Source organism: Toxorhynchites rutilus, chromosome 2 (genome assembly GCF_029784135.1).
Source record: "Toxorhynchites rutilus septentrionalis strain SRP chromosome 2, ASM2978413v1, whole genome shotgun sequence".
Classification (NCBI taxonomy): domain Eukaryota; kingdom Metazoa; phylum Arthropoda; class Insecta; order Diptera; family Culicidae; genus Toxorhynchites; species Toxorhynchites rutilus.
In genome coordinates, this window is record NC_073745.1 from 103,370,960 (window position 1) to 103,393,605 (window position 22,646).

A 22,646-nucleotide genomic window follows, 5' to 3' on the forward strand; every position below is an offset into this window, starting at 1 on the left:
TTGAAACCCAGAGCCTCAATCAACCGTCTTTGGATGTTATTATGTCCAACGTCTATGAGTCACTATCCAATTTGGTCCTTGTAATAATCATCGAGAGGCCTGGAAAAAAAATCTAAAATGTTGGTTGCCACTCGTTATTCCGATTCGTTTCAGAATGTCACACACCTTGAATTTGGGATCATTCAACAGATCAGTCAACTCATGAGCAGAGAATCTGTGATTCGTATTCGTTTCAAATTACAGGTCTGTCCAATTAGAGGCAAATCACTGTATATAAAAATGACTTTCTGTCTGTCTTATGCACGCTGGATTCTTACGGGCTTTGAAATGACTGAACCAATCGGCGTGAATATTTGTATGTAGGGGTTCTTGGGACCGGAGAAGGTTCCTATGATGTTTCGAGACCCGTCCCCCCTCGGTAAGGGAAGGCTTCCATACAAATAAAACACAAACTTCTGCATAACTCGAGAAATTTTTGACATGTGGAGATTTCAGGGGACATGAAATGTTTCTATGGTAGTCCAGCATAACTCGAGAACTAATCAAATGAATGGAGCCAAATTTGGTATGTGGATGTTTCAGGATGTTGCAAGAAAGGTTTCTATGGTGGTTCGACATTTTTCGCCTCTCCTAGGGAGAGGACTGCCATGCCAAAAGAATACATAACTCGAGAACTAATCAAGCAAATAGAACCAAATTTAGCATGTGAAAATTTTAGGGACCAACTGAAATCCAGGTTTCGGATCTCGCAAATATTTGGAAGACTTTGTAGAAGAGGTACAATTGACAATATGGATCAATCATCGGTCAATATGGTCATTTCTATGACATTTATTGGATCAATCATCGCATGTGGATGATCATTTAAATTAAAACGTTTTAGAATTTGATTGCAGAGTATAATGTAAAACTTTATTCATTTATGTATGAAATTTTACATACTGGAAAATAAGAAAAATAACTGCAAAATAAGTTTAAATAAATAATCGTAGAAGAGTCATAGATCTTACCTAAATCTTATCTACTTGATCAACCAAAATAAATTCGGAACGGTTCGTAACTTTCCAATATATCTTCGATAATACTTTCCAATGCAATTTACCGCGTGTACGACGATAGTAGCATTTTGAAGGGGTTTAACTCTAAGAGAGTTTGAATTTCAGCAAACTTACTGTTTCGTAACGGATTATAGCTGAGCTAGGAATACAGTGTCGAATAAAATATTAAGACCACTGCTCAAGCAAAAAAAGAAAGTGACAAGACTTTGAGAAAAAAATAATCCGATTCAGTTCTTCAATCCATTTCAAATATTACTTTTTTGCACTGTTCGAAGAAATTTAAAACATTTGTAGTATGAACAATAGTCATTCATTGAGCAATGCGTTTCAAGCTACTTAACAAATAAAGTGACGCGACAAAATTTAAGACCGGTTCTAAAATTCCTGGTAAAAAAATAAAACCAAAAAAAATCATACCGTAAAAAGCTACTAGGGTTAGTACTTGGTCGTGTAACCTTTGTTACACATCACGCACCCGGTTCGGCATGGATTCCACCAGCTTCTGGCACGTGGTGACCGGGATGGCGTACCTACAAACTTGCATTCTATCCCACAGTTGCTGCTTATTCTTCGACTTCTCCGTGTACACCGACCTCTTCACGACTGCGGTAACTGCGCTGGCCACTCCGTGACGTCGACTTTGTTATCCTGAAACAATTTTTCGACGATCTTGGCGGTGTGCTTTGGATCGTTATCCTGCTGGAACTACCATTTCAGGGGCATCTCCAACTCGGCGTGTGGCAGCATAACATCCCTTAGAATTTGGGGGTAGAAGTCCATGATCCATGATCTTATCCATAGACCGAGCCAATCGAAGTGGTCTTTCGCGAACTTCAATAGCGCGTTCGGATGCATCGGTCTCTGGCCTTCCGGTGGCTTTTATCGATTTCGCGTTGACTTCTGCCTGCCTTAGACATTTTTCAGATGACCATCCGCTGTGTTTCCATGCAATTATGCGTGCGACCCATTTTTCGTTGACTGCAACTAGAGTTCGAGAATGAAAAACCTTACATACGTCTTGTTTATATGATGAATACCTACCAGGATCCGATAAACACAAAATACCACCGAGAAACAATCAATTTTCTTCAAAAATCGGTCAAAACAACACTCGAAACAGCCGAAACGAGGAACTGGTCCTAAATTTTGTTGTGCCATTTTAGTTTTTAAGTATGCTTAAAACGTATTTTTTAATGAATGACTATTGTTTTAAGTACAGATGTTAAAAATTTCTACGAACAATGCAAATAAATTATTATAAATGGATTGAAACACTGGATTGGATTATTTTTTGTCAAACTTTTGTCAATTCTTCTTTTTCTTCTTCAATGGCCCTAACGTTTTTAGAGGAACTTCGCCGTCTCAACGTAGTACAGGTCGGACTCGATTATCCGGAGTATAGATTTTTTTTCACTCCGGATAATCGAATCCTCCGGATAATCGAGTCAAAACAATTTTTTTTCTTTATTTGTTTTTTTTGCATGTATTTTTCGTTTTCTGAAAATAAAAAAGAAATTTGATTTTTGATTCATCCCCTTAAAGTCAGAAAACACCTTTTTCACATGAAAAAAAATAATTTATCCAGATTCTCGCAGGAGGTGATAGACGATCATATTTAATGAAAAAAATCCTCCTACGCATATGTTCGAATTTCAACAATGACAGAGTTGAAAAGTACGCTACGGAAGACGATTCTGATGCTTTCATTGGTCGGATAATCGAGTCCGACCTGTACTACTTGCGTCATTTTTATTAGTACTTAGTTGAGATTTCTATGCCAAATAACACGCCTTGAATGCATTCTGAGTGGCAAGCTCTAGAATACGCGTGACCACAGTGCAAGTCGGAGGCAATTTCTTTGACGAAAAATCCCCCCGACCAGAACGGGAATCGAACACGAACACCCGGCATGTTAGTTGTGACGCCAATCACTCGGCCACGGGAGCACTTTGTCAATTTTTTTGTTGCTTGAACAGTGATATTAATGTTTTGTCCGACAATGGACAGGACTCGATTTTATACGGTGAATAGCAATCCGAAACTGTTTGTAATCGAGTCTGCTCTGTACCATGATTTTAAAGGCCAATTCATGGGTTCATTATGTGAAATAATTCATTCCCCTAACGTTCATTTCAAAAAATCAATTGTGACATGGTGTACCCTCTAGTGGAAGCTCCACAGTTCCTTCATCATCATCTTCACACTCAATTGCAGTACAAGAAAGTTGGTGGACACGACTATGTAGATGTTACTATGACCGGATTCTTTCTGGATGGCATCATTATGGAAGAAAATTGGCACAACAATGCCCCAAGCAGTTATTTTTTTTCAGGATTCAACGAAGTTTCGACAATGGCACGAGATCTCTCTACACTCCAAATACTGCATCATTGTTTATTGACATACAGTGATGCTTCTGAATCCGGACACTTTTTCATTACATTCATTATCATGCCAAAACCATGACATTTTTTGCATGTTGAATTAATGTGACTGATAGTTACTGTTGTGTCAATTTAGTTTAGTGTCAAACATTGTATCTAGCTGTTAAGAAAAAAATGTCAAAAATCAAGAGTCAATGTGAATTTCACAAACCCATGTCCGGAATAAAAAGCACGTGGGTAACTTTGTAACTTTGGTTGTAGCGCTGTCCCACATTTATAGAAATTTATCCGCCTTCCTGTTGACCGATTGATCTGAAATTTGGAACACACCCTCATCTCTGCAGCCATTATAAAACTACGTATTTCATGATCTTGAAAATCCAAAATGGCGGATTTCAAATTTTCTCTAAACCCCATCAATATGGGTATCAAACGAAAGGGCTTGACTAGTAGAACACATTTATTTATGAAAAATTCAAATCCAAAATGGCCGCCAACACAAAATGGCGCCATATATATTTTTTTCCAAACCTTATCAATATGGGTATCAAACGAAAGGGATTAACTAGTAAAACACAGTTATTTAGAAAAAATGCAATTCCAAAATTGCCGCCACCACAAAATGTCGCCATACTTTTTTGCAGCAATATGCGTATCAAATGAAAGGGTTTTACTATTATTAATTTACTTTACTTCGTCTTAGACAGATCTCACAGACTGACCAATCTTATAAACTACCTAATATTCTTAATTCTACGTTTGAAAACACATTTGGACATATTAAAATCGAAGTGACAACCAACTTCGTTGAATGCACGGAAGCAGCTGGTCAAGGGGCAATTCTGCCCGTACGAGGTTCTATATGGCCGTATCGCCAATAGTTGTCTTCCGCGGAGCTGTCTGGTGGGAGCATAGAAACGTATCTCGTATATTAACTGCGCACAGTCGATGTTTCCGGACAACAAATCGAAGACAAACAAACGTTGAATTTTCGTCCTCCTTGCCGACAGAGTTTCCAAGTCGATGAGCATACAGCGAGTCTCGTAATCAGGAAGATGAGTGGGATCATTCCATGGCAGTTGCCTTAAGGCGTAGCGGATAAAACAACGTTGCACTTTTTCAATCCTGACGATATGCGTTGTATGGTAGTGAGCCCACACGCATGCTGCGTATTCAGAGACACTTCGTACCATTGAGCTGTACAAAGCCTTCAGCGTGTACGGGTCCCCGAAGGACTGCGAGTTCCGCCGGATAAACCCTAAGACAGCTTATCCTTTTCCCATGACGGTGTTGATGTGTTCAGTAAACTTCAGTTTGGTGTCGAAAATAACGCCGAGATCTCTAATGGAGTTAACGCGATCGATAACGGCAGAGCAAATAACGTAGTCATGAGATACAAACGATTGACGCCTCGTAAAGCTTATTGTCTTGCACTTGCTGATGTTCAGCTCCATGCCGTTATCAGCACACCATGCAATCAATTCATTCGCGTCGGCTTGTAAAGCACAACAGTCCAGAATGGAAGTGATTTCTCTAAATATTTTTAAGTCATCGGCGTACAAAAGCTTACCAGATTTCAGCCGGCAGGCGAGGTCATTGACGAAGAGAATGAAAATCAGCGGCCCAAGAACGTTGCCTTGTGGGACGCCGGATGTAATACGGTATGTACGGGAACGAGCACTTCCAACTTTCACGAAAGCTTTTCTGTCGATTAGGTACGATCTGAGCCACTCAGTTATCCATTCAGGAAGTCCAATGTGTTTGAGTTTCTCGATAGCCAGCTCGTGAGGAACTTTATCAAAAGCTTTAGAAAAATCAAAATAAATAGCATCTGCCTGACTGCGGCTCTCTACGGTTTCTGACAAAACGCTCATATAGCTCATCAGATTAGAAACGGTTGACCTTTTTTCACGAAACCGTGTTGAGCATCAGTTATGAGTGTGCGAACAGCATTGAAAAGATTCCTGTGGACGAGTTCCTCAAAAACTTTGGCGATGCAGCATAGCATCGAGATTCCTCGGTAGTTGCTAATGGCGTGAACACTACCAGATTTGTGGATTGGAGTGATCGATGCCTTCTTCCAGACCTCTGGAAACCTTTGCTCGCGCAGGGAGCGGTTGAAGATTAGGCTGACCGGGTTTTTAACGTATCAGTACATTCCGTGAGAAATACTGGAGGTAGGCAATCTGTACCGGTACCTTTGGAAGCGTCAAGTTTTTTTCTAAACGGCAGCTACGTCATTTGGAGCGAAAGTTAATTGCGGAAGGCTTATGTCAAACGATGGAATATTTCGACCAGCCGCTGAAAAACAGGGAGATTCACTGTTGTGCACGCTGCTGAAAAAGTCCGCGAAGAAGTTCGCGATTTACTCTGGCGAGTCTGCAGTTGCTCCACTATACGTCATTTCTAAAGGAATTCGATTGATATTTTTAAGGTTCCTAATGTAGGACCAGAAAGGATCACGTTTCAAATTCGTCTCGATGCGGTTAGTGTAGCTTCGGAACGCGTTTTCTTGACATTCGCTGTAGAGCGCTTCCAGGTGTTTTAATCCTTCCCTGTTGCTCCAAGATCTTTGACGGAAAAAAAACCTTTACACACTTTCCGAACGATATTTCGAAGGTGACGTAGTTCTGGTGTCCACCAAGGGAGTTTTGAGTGAACTGCGGAACTCCTGTGGTTACGTGGTACATGATCGTGAAGTATGCTGAAAATTTTCTCGTAGAACAGTGCAGTTGTCTGGTCCGTGAATGCGTCACCGAGTGTAGCATCCCAGTCAACCGCCGCAAGCAGGTCATTAAGCGCCACGAAGTCACAACGTTTGAAATCCAAGTCCAAGGATTTTGATTTCCAGTTAAAATTTCAAGCCGTAGAACAAACGGGTCAAGAAGGCGTCCGTTCGCGTTACGAATTGAATTAATTTGGTGAAGTCCGGACGTGAGCATGGATTCTGCAAACGCAATTTCTGATTCGGTAGAGACGTTACCTGACAGGTAACTGTTGCAGTCTTCGTCGAAACACCATGACAGATGTGGGAGATTGTAGTCGCCAAGTGCAACAATGACATCGTATACTGAGGAAAGGTCGCAAATCTCTTGAACAGCAGATTCGTAAACATCAGGATGAGAGTTCGGACGTATGTAAATTCCGCAGACGAAAATGGTTGTTCCGGGAAGACGGATAGAAACGGCCATTTGTTCGAGATGAGTACAGCTTGTTAACGCAACTGCGCTACAACGAAGATCGGTTTTAACAGCTACCAAAACACCGCCGCCACGTTGTAGAGTGCTTGTGTTAGCATTGCGGTCACATCGGAAAATGCAGTAGTTTGATGAAAGCTCAGTGTTTACTACGTCTGGGCGCAACCACGTTTCGGTCAGAACAATTACGTCGTAGTCACAACTGTTCGTTTTCTTGTAGAACTCGCTAGTTTTAGTACGCATGCCTCGAACTATTGATAATAAATTGTCATATGCTGTGGAAATAACGTCGCCGCAGTGTTACGATTGGAAGAGCAGATGATTTGATCGACGAAGTGCAAGCATTGAGTAGACGACGCTAGTTGGATGATGTTGGCGCACTGTTTACTGGATCTGGAATTTCCGCTGTGGGATTCCAAAACCCCGTTCTAGAGGAGCTCAGGTTCACACAGTTATTTATGAAAAATGCAAATCCAAAATGGGCCACGTCATATTTCCATTATCTACAGTTAGTTGTTTCATTAAATGTCCCACGATTTTATTTTAGTCTCATTAATGTCCTAGATTAATGAGGATTATTAGGGATAGGGATTATTATGTTTACTCCCAATGAAACCGTTGAACCTTTCATCTGATACCCATATTGATAGGATTTTAAAAAAATATATGGCGTCATCTTGTAGTGGTATCTTGTGAAAATACAATAAATAACTTAATTAATAAAAAACTGTCGCACCAAGCGTATTTCCAATTAAGTCCCGCTACTTATGACGCACCCGTTAAGAGGTTCGACAATAATTAATAAATAATTTCTCTCAAAGAATTGCAACGAAAACACGTGTCCGGATTTAAAAGCAAAAGTGTCCGGATTTCAAAGCATGAATAAAAAAGTGTCCGGATTTAAAATCACGACACGATGAAAGAAATTTGAAATTTTGAACAAATAAAACATAATATTGTGGAACTCTGTGAACGCTAATTTTTCATGCTATGATATGTCAATATTTTTTAGTAGTTGAAGTTATATTCGTAAGCGCTTAAGCGTCCGGTTTTCGATGCATTGCTATATACATCTACTCAAAACAAAATAGCTGCATAGTTGAACAGAATTTTGCTGAGAAATCAAAAATTTCCAGCACTGAATTATGGGACAGTTTTTTCATGATGAAATAATATGTCAAACCTATCACGAAAGATGTGACAGCTGTCAAAATGGCGCACAGAACTGAACCTAAAGGTAAATATCTCACATTTACCTATTGCACCCAGGTTTTTTTTCACGCGGTTTTTTTGTGTGGTTTTTTTACGCGGATTTTCGAATTAACGCGATTTTTTTACGCGAATTTTCCAATTAACGCAGTTTTTTTTACGCGGATTTTCCAATTAACGCGGTTTTTTTACACGTGTTTTTTTACGAGGTACGTATCCCCCGCGTAAAAAACCTGGGTGTACATTATAACATTGATTATTATGATCTCAGCGCAAAGAAAAATGAGAAGCTGCGAATGGAAAAAATTTACAAAAACTAACCACTATTAGTAAACAATCATCTAAGTCCATCCAAAGCGCAAATCATATCTTCAGGTACCTTCTTCTTGCTGAGACGAACCAGCCCAGGAGGCTGAAAGTCTCAAAAATAAAGAAAAAAAAAAAAAAAAAAAAAAAATACCTTCTTCTTGAATGGCGTTAACGTTCCCTGTGGAACTTTAGCCGTCTCAACGTATGCATTAACTAGCGTCATTTATTAATACTTAGTTGAGATTTTTTGAGCCAAATAACACGCCTTGAATGTATTCCGAGGGGCAAGCTCTAGAATACGCGTGACCACAGTGCAAGTCGAAGGAAATTTCTCTGACGAAAAATCCCCCGGCCAGAACGGGGGTCGAACCCGAACACCCGGCATAATAATGTGAGACGCTAACCACTCGGCCACGGGTGCACTTGTTCAGGTACCTACCCGCCCCCCCCCAAAACAAAACTCTTAAAACGAGTGAATAATAGTTAAATATGCAAACCTGTTAGCATAGCCAACTACGCAAAATTTTCCACCGCGATCGCAACGTGGGCCGTTTTCCCCGTGTTGTCGCGAAAAAAAAAGCACACAAACGCTGGCGCTGGGAACCGGTTTGAAAACTCCACCGAAAAGAGCAAACCACCACAATACGCACATGCACATTTTCGGGCGCACTCGTGTGAACACACAAACACCTCGAACCAGGATCAAATGAAATCATCAAACCAGCCAACCAGCTACTACCCACAACAACCCACCACACACCATCGTCATCATCGTCAGTGGCAACTTCGCCACCACGGTCACCACTACCACTTCGGTAAGGAGTATTTGCCTTTCCACGTTTTGAAGGGCAGCACCGGGCGCGCTCATGTGGTACGGCAACAACGATCTCACTCGCTCGGGTGATCGGGCGCTGATGAAGATCATGATGGATGATCGTCTGAACGTAAAGGAAAACAAAAACCCACCACACGCCTGATCGTGTGCGATGTTTGTCTGTTGGCTATGGCGACGGATGACGATGATGATGGCTTATTTTTCTACCTCACTGCTGCTGGCTGCTAGCTGGACACTGTGTGTGTGGGTGAGGGAGTTTTTGGGTGGGTTGCTGTACCGCACACGCTGCGAGTAAGTGTGTGCGTGCGAGTGTGCGAGAGGAGAGCACAATTTTTGCACTATACCTTTGCCCTGGTCGGCACCGACTTGGATCTGGCTCCGGTTTGGTTGTGTTGGTGACGCGAGGCGAACAGTGAGAAAAACAAACGGGAATCACACAGCAACAACAGTAGCACCAGCAACTAGCAAGGAAAGGAGGTTCACCACATTTCAATACATCGCCAAACGCCGGAGTAGAGACACGCACGTTTTCTTCCGTTACCGTCAAACATTTGTTCGGGTTGTGTATTTCTTTTACAATTTCGGTGGGATTCACAAGGAGAATCCGAAACAAAAGGATTGTGTATTCTGGTGACCATATTTGAAAGTGATTAAGAAGTGATATTTGTGGCCAAGAGTGAGGAGATTACAGTGGTTCACATCGTACAGTCAAAGTGACCCAGGTATGTGCAACATTTTCATTGCCGCAAAACCTCCCGTGAATACATGGGGTGTGTTTTCCGATTTGCTTTCCGGCCCCAACAGAGGCTACGTGCAAAGATTGCTGCTGCCAATGTCAAGAGCTCTAGCAGCAGCAACAGGAACCCGTGTAGAGTGGAGTAGAGTTGAATAAAAAAAAACCTTCAGCCGTCGATCGTCAGTGTGTTACAGAGGAGCACTCAGATGTCATTGAGGCGAGCCGTTCCGTAGCTGATAAAGAGGCAATCACACACCACAAGCTCTTCCTCTCCGTCTTCGTCTCGTTCACATGTACGAAAACGAGGTTAGCCAGTGGGTGGACCGCCGCCATAGGTTTTCTTTTTTTCTGCTTCGATCTCTCCTCACACCCTTCCTTCTCGGGTGTGTTGTGTAGCTTTTGATCTACACTCTGGCGGCCCCTCCGTGGTCCTGCCGCTGTGCGTTTAGTTTATTGTTATTATTGTTACGGCAGTCTGCTCTCCACATTCTCTTCCTGGTTGACCATCATCACCGTCATCATCACCACCATCCTCTCGTCATCGTTCGTTCTTACGGGCTCTCCATCTCAGTCGCACTTTTTGGTTCTTTGTTTTCAACTGACCGCGCTTCTCAACATACACACACACACACACACACACGAGAGGCGACGATTTGCACCACCAAAAAATAAAAGCCCTTTTTTGCCAGGAAGTTTCCGAACGGACCGTATGCCCGTGTGTCCGTGTACTGGCATTTGTGAGTAGTAGTAGCTATTTGTGCAAAACATTGGTAAGCAATTTTCATGCGTTCCATTACGACAGCAGCATTGGGATTCTTCGTTGAGGAGTCTCTCCGTTGGCTGTGAAGAGAAAGTTATCCACCCGTTCGCAGGATATTAACCCAAATAGAAAACGACATTTTTGGGTGGATTTCTATATGGCTGCGGGAGGGTAGGATGGTGGCTAAATGCGTCGTAAAATTAGCTGTAAATATGCGTTTGTTTTGCAAGTATCTTGAGGGGGCGTAGGAGCGGTGATTGGATTTACGCACTTCTGTTTTCTTTTGGAGATAATTCCTATTCGAATTTCTCTTGTTCGATTATTTCAAATTATTAACAATACATATCAATAGGAAGAGACTTTCGAAATCTGGATTCATACGGTAGAAGGATTTTTCCTTCTTATCATTATTTTTCTCTAAATCATAACATGAAAACTTCTTATCAAATTGAAATGTAGCCTACGACGAAGTTGCTAGATAGAAGTTGCATGAAAAGTTGGTTTTAAAATGCACTGATCAAAACATACTTGAAAGATTGTCATCCTTTATTTATTTAATTTGGCTTAATAGAATAAGGAGCCATCGCCTAGCAGTACATTTCAAAGCTCAAATCTAAATAGATTATAATCACAAGTGGAGATGACCCAGCCTTTGGCTGAAAATCTCTTTAATAAAGAAAGAAAACAAAAAAAAAGATTATGATCACATGAATTATAAACCTAAGTCTAATTATCCTTTAACTACAGAACTTCATAGAACACAACGTAGAACATAGAAAGCAGAACAACATTCTTCATAGAAAATAAAATTTACTATTCCGTTGCCTCGTCGATACTACTTGAAAGAATATATTTTCATATTCATTCGTAAATGTGTGTCCATAAATAGTGTTGAACAAAAGTTATGCTACCGAATTGAGGTAGGGGAAATACGGATAGATTAAGAAAAACTTCGGCTTGTATCTGTAGAAATTTATGTTTTCTAAAACCTGAATGAACTTTCTGCAGTTCAATATACAGTTTTCCGAAATAATATGTCAAATGTTGCACAAGAAAGTGTTTTTTAATGTTTTAATTGAAATAAAAACAGGGTGTGCAAAGTGCTAATAACAGCAGCTCTCGATATGATAAAATTGTCAGTTGTTCCCTTCGGAATTTCTCCCCAAGCTTTTGAGAGGGTTCAACCATTCGGTTGTGGTTCGATGTGGAACATCCGTTCATGCTCAGCGGTTTACAATTTCCTTATGTCTTAGTATTGGATTTAAATCAAGTGAGTTATAAAAACCACGGTAGCACTTCAAATTTGTAATCACGGAACTTTTTTCAAAATTCTTCACGTGTTGTCTTGCTGATACCTCCAAATCTGCTTCATTTCATCTTCTGCATGAGGTAGTACACTCTGTCCAACTTCTATAAGACCACCCTGATTATATTTCGTTGCAACACAAACAGTTAGAATTTCAACAAGATAAATTCATACATTGTTGAACGCTTGGAATGAAGTATAATTAACGTCAATTTCGTTCAAAATAGTTGTTTGTTCATTTATTGTGCTTAAATAGGATAATTTCAGCTGTCCAGTTTCTATAAGACCATTTCAAAATTCATAAGTATTATCAGTAAAAAATTCTCAACGATTGGCTGATTTACATCTAAATAATTATTAAACCTTGCCATTTCGACTAATAACCTTGAAAATTCGCGTTGGAATACTACCTACCAAATTCCGCTGAACGGATTTCTCGATATTTTTCCATGCTTCCGAAATTGCGACCTTGAACTCTTCAATCGTGGTGTACCGTTTTCTCTCTGTATATTCTACGTACAAGGATCCTCCTAATATTTTCAACAGGATTCAAGTCTGGAAAGCGAGCCGGCCAGTCCATAAAATTATGTTTTTGGTCCTTAATTCATTGCTAAGTTTCCTTGCTGGTATGAATAGTAGCATTGTTTTGCTGGAATGTGAATTTTTTGTAAAGATATCCACGCAAAAACGGTAGGAGAGAGGATTCCAGAACATGTATGCCATTTTTGAATGATGTGAAAGCTATCTTCAGCTTTCCGATTGCACAGAATCCCGCCCAAATCATGCATGAGCATCCACCAAAATTCTTGGTTGAAAAATACTGTTCCTTCTTCCGTAAATCACGCCAGTACCCGTTGAAACCATCAGGACTATCCAAATTGAACTTTTTTCGTCAGTGAAGATAACCTATACATTGAAGAACTTTTCGTTATGGTATATAGCAAAATGTATTCTTTTGGAAACTTCACAACATATCATGTCCCACTGTCTGTTCATGTGAGCTTTGGCAAAACTTAGACGTCTTCCGATTTGAGATGGTATAAGATGAGGAGCTTTAACCTTTTAAGCCCTCTTTATGTGAAGATTTTTTACCAAAACTTTACGAATAGTCACCCGAGTAACATTTAAATTGAAATACTGCTTTTATTAAGCGATTTTGAGGTATTCCTTCGATTTACGTGGAGCTCTCTCTTTCTTACCGTATCCTTGAGGATTCGCCAAGTAATTGAACACTACTTAATGGAATTGTCCAATCCGACGAGCAATTTCTCTGATACCAACATTTTCTTGGTGAAATGCATCGATTTGTCTTTCTTCTCTCTCTGTGAGCACTTTTCCCTTCGGCATTTTCCAGATTTATTAATCATAACAACTAATTTTTTGGAATGGTGCAGTTTGAACGGGATGGATGTTAATGTCAGCAAATGTTGCGTGGTTTCAATTTAGAAAATCAAATTTTTTTTCGATGCCAAATGACTTAGAAATTCATGAAACGTCGAGATCTGGTGTTATCTCGAAAACAAATTTTTGGCCGAAAATCAACTTTTTGGACTTCAAAACTTTGAGTGCTTTGAGGCACCCCTAAATCATATCCGATCGAGCTGAACTTTGCACAGGTTATTTTTTTTTTTGGGCCAATAAACAAAATGTACATGGTCGGTTTTTTTAAATTTAACATTAGAATATAAATTGAAGCATTGTTTGTTTACAATGACACAAAGCAGCAAGATCATCACCTGGTCTTATAGAAGTTGGACAGAGTGTACAACAATTTTCCATGATCTCTCTAAACGTCGCACAGACAATCATCCCCGAACCATCAAGCTTCCTTCGCCATATTTAACTATGTTTCTGTAATAAAATATTTATTTATTTATTTATTTATTTATTTATGTATTTATTTGTTAATTTTTATTTATTCATTTTCGTCAAGCAAATGTAGACTACATACTTATATGTTAATGTTTTTTTAAGTTAAATATTATTCCTACAGTACATGTTTTTAGCTGTTTTTTATTCATTGTTGTGTCAATTATTCCGCTGTGCTGATTGTATATACGCATCATACGTTTGACAGGGGCGTTGTTTGCATAATTTGTTTTGGATGTTTTGACTAGAAACAAATTGCGTGTTCTTAGTTGACGCCCAGGTACATAAAAAATTTTTTTTTTTAGTAATTCAGCTGATTGTACTCGTTACGAAATTAGATCATTAACAAAAGAAAGCCTGGCAAATTTACGGCATTCTTTTAGTGCTTGAATGTTTATGAGCATGTAGCGTGCTTAATATGAAGGAAGTGGAAATGAGGTCTAGTTCAGCTTCTTCTTCTTCTTAAATGGCACTAACGTTTCTAGAGGAACTTCTATATCGGGAGTAAAATGAGAACCTTAACACAGAACATGCAGGAAAAAAATAAAGATTTCGTATGCTTATAACTCGAACACTTCTTAATAGATCGAAAAGATGTTTGCATCAATTGATAGGAAATATTTCTACGCATCCATCACAATTAATAAAATGTAATTTTTCATGAGATAAACAATTGATCAACTCTGAAATGTCATTCATTCAATTCAGGGGGATTTTTGTTCCCACCGAAACGTCTTTCCCTAACACGGACTTCAAAATCAGGCCCGAAATCTTCGAAGATAAGAAATGAAAATCGACTCTCCTCTCAGTAGCAGTAGCGCTTCGACTAGGATTACTTCGCCATTCGCCGTCAACATAATTTGAATTGACTAGAAAATGAATTGTCGAGCGTTGTGAACGAGGATGATTGACTAACGATTCTTGTCAATGGATATGACGTGACTAATGAACACAAACCTGCCTCCTCATTCAACCTGACTTCAATCCACACTTCTATCCCCCCTGACATGAATCTTGTTACCCGCGTACACAATCTTATGTTTACGGTTTTCCAGATGAAGCAAAACGAAAACTTGATTTCTGATGCAAATAAGTAGTGGACGCAGGGATGCCAGGTGATTTTTTCAAATGTCTTCACATGGTACTCAAAAATATCTTCAAATGTCTTCGCATGGTAAGAAAAAATGTCTTTAAATGTATTCACAGTCTTATCGAAAAAACTAAAATTCATAGCATACATTTGGACAAAGTTTAATAGCTTATTCAATGTTTATATTGATTTTACTAAACTTGCCTTGAGGTTTTGAAGTTTATTTCAATAAATGTGAACAAAGAATATATTTCACAACTGCGAACTAAATTTCATTTGTTTAGAAATAATGATTAGCCTGATATACGGTTGTTTGGGTGAATATCGTCCCGGTTTTCCCACAAAAACGGAACTGTCATAACTCAATTTGTTTATTTCAGCTTCGAAGTTTTGGTTGTAGCTCAAACCATATCCATAAAAATGATTATTGAAACGGTGTGTAACCGGAAAACCTTCGTTTTCTGAAGTGGTCGTTTGAAAGATCTAAGTTAATCTATTGTATAATATGGGGCCAATTTTATAAACATACAATGTCACAATCATTCAAATGTTCTAGTGCAAATGAACTGATGTCTTCTAGAGACATTAAAAGTCCATCGTTGTTAAATTCATTCTATATACTTGTGGATTTTCTGCTTGGAAAAGTTTGAAAAAAGCGAATGAATGACCCCGACACTAGCTTTGCTCAGTGGCGCTATCATAACCATTGAGGTTTATCAGAGGTGTGATTATTGCTAGTTGAAAAGTCTCTGTTGATTACTAAGAACAAAGGTAAACAAGTGACACTGATAAAAAAGCGATCGAATGACACTGATACAAAAGCCCTACTTCTTTTGACGATCCTTCCGGCCAATAGAAATTTATGAAAATAATATCTCTCAAAAATTCACATACGCTATCATACTGAAATGTCTTCACATATTTCATAATGTCTTCGAAATGTCTTCACAGTAAGTCAAATGTCTTCAAAATGAAGACATGTCTTCAAACCTGGCATCTCTGAATGGACGGTTTATTGTTTACCCACCGTGAACTCAAACCAACGAACATAGACAGTTATCGAGTATGCTATAAAGGTCCTCGTGGTAGTAGAAGTAAATAGCGTGCTGTTTGGAAGGAATTCACAAAACAAAATTTTAGTCCACTTTGTTTCCGGGGTCTGATTTGTGAAGAAAACATACAGAAAAACGGGTTTATTTCAACGAAATTCACAAATTTGTCAGCGTTTCTGAACGCAACACTGCACGCTATTTTATATGTGTGAGTAATTTTCGTATACGATACAAAAAAACTAGCTCACCTGTAGTATATGTCAAACCACGTTGAACTAAAACATTGATACATGCAGACGTGATACATGAGAGAGAGAAACGAATTCATTTTGGATACCCTCCAATATGCATTGAAGGTCATTTGACGAGGAAGAATGAAATGCGATAGTCAAGTCGTAGAGTGAGATAGCAATTAATCGCCCGAATGACTATTGAGTCATGTTGACGGAATAACTGCTGGAAGAAGCCAAAACTCATTTCTAATTGAATACGAAGGCGACTTTCTTCATAGTTGACATAGTTTCCATTGGCGGATCTGTTCGATTATTTTCATTCAGCATCCATTGTTCATCAACGATGAAAGAGTGTCGTGCTGTGGTGATAAAAAAGTTTTTGGAAGGAACTTGTCCTGGCGCTATTTTCATAAATTTGAAAAACTTGGGAGTGTAGCGTGATTTTGTTTATCGAATCATAATGAGGTACTCGTTGGATGACCGAAAAAGATGCGGCAAAGACGTTCTAGAATGACTGAAGGAGTGATTAGGATTGTCAGGGAGTGAATTCGACGGAAATCACAACGCTCTGCACGTAAAATGGCAGCTAATCTCAATCAATGTTTGAGCATGTTCAAACGGTGTATTTGAAATGTTATTTTTCCGAGAAAGCTCGCTGCCTTTCCAACAACTTTGTCAAACATCATATTCGGACAGCTTTTTGCGAGTTACAATTTTTAGTAAAATATGGGTTTTGGATAATGAAAATAATAATTTTGGATAGCAACCGCCTTATGTACCGTTTTGTCTCAAATTTCGAACACTTAAGTTTTGATGGCCATTAAACAGTGTCTCATTACTCAAAATTGTACTCTTTCGCAAAATTGAATTGATTTTTTATACAACAGAGCCTTCTTTTTCATTTGACTGCAGTAAAATTGATTCCCAAATACATATTCATGGTGAAAAACTAAAAATATCTTTAATCACTTTTGTCTCAAATTCCGAACAGCACAAATGCATTTTTTTTTAAATCATATCTTTTGAACTACTGGGCCGATTCATATGATCGGTATATCAAATTAAAATCAATTAGCTAGTCTTTTTTGGAAAAAATGTTATACTCGCAAAAAAAATGGTTTTTGCTTTCGTAATCATCGATTGTATTTGTTTTTCATAGTTTGAATGGTTTCTGGCCCAAGGGCGCTATATCTTTATCAATACCTATACATGATGTTAAAACGAAGTCTATAACCGAACCATGCGTAGAAACTTGATTCATATTCCGAACACTAATTTTAATGAAAATATCGTTTTTTCATCCATTTATTGTAGATTCGTACAAATTGTAGCACTTAACATGAAAACAATAAACAAAATATTTGAAAAAACTAAAAAATTAACGATGCTTGTTTTTTACAGAATTTGCTAACGCAAAATTTAATCATTGGTTTTGACTGTAACTATTTTGCAACTGCTCAATATTATATATTATTGACCGTATCGATACCTGTACATGATGTTAAAATGAAGGCTAAAAGCCAAAGAATTTCAGGGTTTTGATTATTCAATTATTTATAACATTAAAGTTCAGTAAATTTACATTTGAAAATGGTGTGTTCGGAATTTGAATCATGCGTAGAAATTTGATTCATATTCCGAACACTACTTCAATATTAATTTTAATGAAGATTTCTGCATAAAATATCATTTGTTTCACCCAGTTATTGTAGGTTCTTACATTTTCTAGTTCTTAACATAAAAACAGCAATCAAAATAGTTGAAACAACAACAAAAACTTAAAAATGAACGATGCTTGTTTTTTTACGGAATTTGCTAACGCAAACATTTTATCATTGGTTTTGGCTGTCACTTTTTTGCAAATGTCTAATATTGTAAATTATAGGCTGTATTGACACCTGTGAATGATTTCAAAATGAAGCCTATACCTCAAAGAATGTCTGTGTTTTCATTATTCAATTATTTATAATATAAAAGTTTAGTGAATTTATATTTAAAAATGAAGTGTTCGAAATTTGAGACTGTTCGGAGTATGAGACAAAACGGTAGAAGCTTTAAAGCATCAGAGATGCTCGAATCAAAGTCGGCTGGTTTTCAGCTAATTTGGCGAGGACATGCTCAATAGTTTAATATGTCGCTATTTTGCTGTTTTCTTTCTCACATCATCATGAAAAAACCTATAGCTCCACAGCAGTGATCCTCTTGATGACCCAGTTTTCCAGGCTTCGGAATCGCTACTCCTAGTTTGACTTTGTCCTCTGCATCACCTTTCAGTCACTCGTCTTAATAACAAATTCACCAAAACAGCATCACGAACTCTCCTCTTGATCCATGCGATAATCCGTTATAAAAAAAAAAAATTTCCAACGTGCGGTACATCTCGCAGAAAACAACGAGTGGCTCAAGGAAAATTGTTGCTTCTCTCCCCCAGTTCAGAGCATAGTGGAACAAAGAAAACCAAGCATACGAACCCTCCTCGGGCTTGGGATGAGCTCGGCTATACCAAATGAAGCGAAGCAATAAAACCGACAAGGATATGATTCACTCTGAAAACCCCCAACTCCTCGTTCGCTCGTCACGATCATCATCCCAAGTTCTGGGCGCGCATTACCCGAACCGATCATTAGGCCACAACATACGTGGCACGGAACAGATGAAGAAACACACTTCCCGCGGTTCCCTTTTCAACCACCCCCACCCATAAGAGTTCACCTCATCCGGCACCCCCTCGCAAACCAACCCTCCCACCCTCTCGCTCTCTTTCCTTGCGCTGAGGAGTAGCGTGTCGCGTCGTCAGCAGGAACACACGCCGATCGCAACCGGCTTACCGGTTGAGTGAGCGAGAGAGCGAGTTAGAGAGGAAGAGAAGGAACAAAAAAGTAAAAACCTGCGCTTAAGACCGACGACTTATCGACGACAACGCCGTCGCTGCCGCCAGCAAGAAGAAAACGCATCCACCCCTCAATCGCGTGTGTGTCGTCGTCATCTTTGTCGTTGTCGTCGCACTCAAAAACTTGTTTCGCGTTTTGGCTGCTGTTTCTCCTCGCGGCACCTCAGCATAATAACCATACGCCGGGGACACAAAATCTTTGCTCACTTTTTTCCCATTTCCAGAGAGGGAAGCAGAGAGAGAGAGCGAGATTAAGGCGATATCGAGCCGAGGGTCGCGTCGGTGTCTATCAGCGCGATGAGGAGTTGAGAAAAAAAACGCGAGAAGATCCCGAGCTCTTGTGTACCTTTTTCATATGTGTATTCCATCATCTTCCGAAGAAGCGCGCGCTCACACGTGGTGGTAGTTTTGGCTCAGTGTCAGCGTCAGCGATAAAGGTTTCAGCTGCGGCATTTTTGGGTGGTTTCTTTTTTGTCGGTCGCCTCCACATTCCTCCCTAGCTGCTGCTGCTGCTGCTACTTTTCGAGTTGAACATCATCCGCAATCAGCAGAGCACGGTTGTGGCGATTTTTGTAGAAGCAGCAGCTCGTCAGACGCCCCCTTCGCTACCACAAGGTGCAGCCCGGCGTACGGGCTAGAGAGTGTGCGTGCGCGAGCATATACAACGTGCGCCTGTGGGTGTTTATGGCTGTGGGATTTTCCCTCTAGCAGTGATAAATGCCCCGTGGTTAGCCCCCTTGTGCAGCCACAACACCACTCAAGTCGGTCGCTCCCCATAGCGAGCGACGAAAAACGAGATAAGATGGGTTGTGTCAAAACAGTGCTTGTCAGCTGGCGATGATTGCGATGCGTCTTGGAAGGGTTTGAACACGTTTTCGTTTGCTATGTGGAGCAAAACCGTATTACGTTCCAAATTGTTTCCAGTCAACTGTCTCAATATCTACTAGTTCAATTTATACTACTGGTTTAATTATTTATCTAGACAATACTCAGCATGAGACTTTCATATTATGGTCAACAGTTGATTTCGAGGTCGAAACAGTAAGGACTTCCCGCCACGATCATGTATCAGCTTTTACCTCAGAACGATTTTATATGTCATCTTAGGGGCTGTCCACGTACCACGTGGACAGAAAAAGTACGATTTCAGACACCTCCCTCCCCCTCCGTGGACAAGCGTGGACATTTTCTATACCTCTCCCCCAGTTGTCCACGTGGACTTTCCTCCATTTTATTTAGATCATGAAAATAATTCAGTTGGTCTTAAATTTCATTTTCAACATGTTTCTATTTTCTATTTAATATTTTTATTATTACTAAACAAAGAATTTAACTATATGTTCAAAAATGATTTATCCAACAGTCTACTTAATGTAAAACTACTCTCGCTATCATAAGAAGAGTTTTCGGAGGACACGTCCATTTTATACATCAGATAAGACTGTTTACTACATAAAATCCTAATTGGCCGTTTTGTAGTTGTGAATCTAATTTCGGGGATTTCTTATTATAAAACGACGTGAGACCGTGCTATATTAAATAATTATATTTCAAATACCAAATAAACATGACAATGAACTCATTCGTTGAAAAATAATTATTGGATTTTGTGTAAGAAAATCTGAAGCTGATATGGATATCATAACTCTGTTCAATCTATAAAAAGGTTGTGTTTTTTTTATCCCATCCGTTTATTAGGCTCATTTAGCAATTCAGCTGTCACAGAGCCGAATTTATTCGTATACATTTTTATGTTAAGATAACTATTGTTGTATATTATTTAGGCTTAAGATTCCTATCCATCGATAAACATTTGTTTTTTTTATGTATAACACAGTAGCTGTTTAGGCCTAAGAATATTCCAATTCTATCGATACACAACACATGCCGAGTATTCCATTTCTATCGATACACAACACATGCCGCCTTTTTCGGCGTTAGAATATTCCTATTGTTCGAATGTTCACAGTTGGACTGTTCACAACGGGACTGCTGATATGAGGCTTCCATTGCTGTGTTAGAATTAGCACCAATTACCGATGCAGCAGATCGTAATGTGAGCGGTAAGGGACTGGGATTACCGACACATCATGATTGTTGCGTGGACGTAGTAGCTAGAATAACACACAAAGATGGTCAGTTGAGGGGCCCTGAGTTATTAGCTCATGATCGTTCGCTTAGTAGCGGACACGCAACCAATTAGGCTACGAAGACCCCCCAAAAAGGTTGTGTTGTTTTGTGTAGTTTTGGCACGTTAAATTGTCGAATTGCCCGAACTGTTGCTCAAACTCATAAACGTTAGTCAGTGGTCTGTTTCCGATGCCGTTCACTTAGCCAATTCTTTTTTCCATTATGATTAGTATACTATTGCAAAATATTTTACGAATTGTTCGCTCGGACACAGATCGTTATAGCATCAATGACATAATTCCATTTAACTGGGTAGTGTCTGGAGACTACCATTTTGTTTCACAATTTTACGTCATTCTCCACACAACAGGAACATTCCATCCTCCAAAAACTTTTATGTTATCTTGCCGAAAAACTGGACAAGGTGTTTTAATTATTTCAAAGAATTATCAAGGAGACATGAAGTTTGGAATTATGCAGGTGGAACACGAGGCCTATCATATTGGCTGATCGTGGACAATTATTCTGAATCGCTGATTTTAACTCATTCAATTGCGAGCAGTATTTGTTTGAATTTATCTTCTTCTTCTTTTTGGCTTTAAGAGGCCTTAAACTTCGAAGTTCATTCGCCTCTAGTTGAATTTATCGACTTGGTAGAAGCTCATAATGAAGAATTTCTTTCCAATCAACCACAGAGCATTTTGCTTGCCCCAAAATTTTTTTTCAACATTGTTGTAAGCGGTTTGATCTTTCATCGATCACTAGATTTTTTTAGTAAAACGGCGTGTTTTCATTAAGTATGTTTTGGTCAAACAACCCATATATTGTAGTGTTTTACGTAACCAAGCTTTAACACTCTCGTCGCCCGTCACGACATTTTTCTCGTACAAATTAGGAATAGGAATTTCAAAAGGAATTTGATAGAATAGGAACCTAAGTGTTACAATAGGGAAAAGTGTTATGTAGGAAATTAATAAAATAATAACTATATTCTTATAATTCTTATTCTTATTATTTATACCATACTTTTAATCAATTCATAGTACAGATACCATACTTTTAATCAATTCATAGTACAGATGGTTTGTACTGGAGTTTTTTGCGAATCCCTATATGGATATAACTTTTGTATTTGTTATTGTTGTCAATTCGTCTTTAAATTAAAGAAACGACGAAAGCGACGAACGTGTTAACAGATGCTTATGATTTCATGATATGTTAATTCACATGTAGTGTACCTGGGATTATTCTTGAGCGACATCTCAATCTGATTGTCATCGATGACGACACAATCTTTCTAAACAAACCAATAGAAGCGTATTCAAAAAATTCCACATTTCAATAAAGAAGAGCATCGCTGCTAAAACCCCCACCACCCGCAACTAAGAAAACAATGTCTTACATTTCCAAGGCTTAAATACAAGCTAACTAACATTATTTAACATTATTTTTCAGTATAAATCAGCTCCCGATACAACTTATGTCCAATAACTCGCTCCGTTTCTCTATTTCTCATCCAGTATCTTCTATCATCTTTGTCAATCAAGATCACTTTCAGTTCATTTTCGTTACTTTCAGAATACACAAT

The 22,646-nt window shown here is 39.0% G+C and overlaps 1 protein-coding gene and 1 pseudogene across 5 annotated transcripts in view; both read left to right on the top strand.

The window, feature by feature from the left end:
- The window catches only part of LOC129766985 (protein charlatan), a 127,770-nt gene that overhangs the window by 35,517 nt on the left and 69,607 nt on the right, over positions 1–22,646 (top strand). Inside the window, exon 1 of one of the 5 annotated variants that reach the window (XM_055767581.1) lies at positions 9,443–9,714. The exons of 1 other annotated variant lie outside the window; for it this stretch is intronic. The gene's annotated coding sequence lies outside the window, so the exon portion shown is untranslated. Of the gene's footprint in view, positions 1–9,442; positions 9,715–22,646 lie in introns of those variants that run through there. 3 more of the 5 variants (XM_055767585.1, XM_055767584.1, XM_055767586.1) reach the window with 3 other exon arrangements.
- LOC129772232 (U4 spliceosomal RNA) lies at positions 15,431–15,504 on the top strand (annotated as a pseudogene).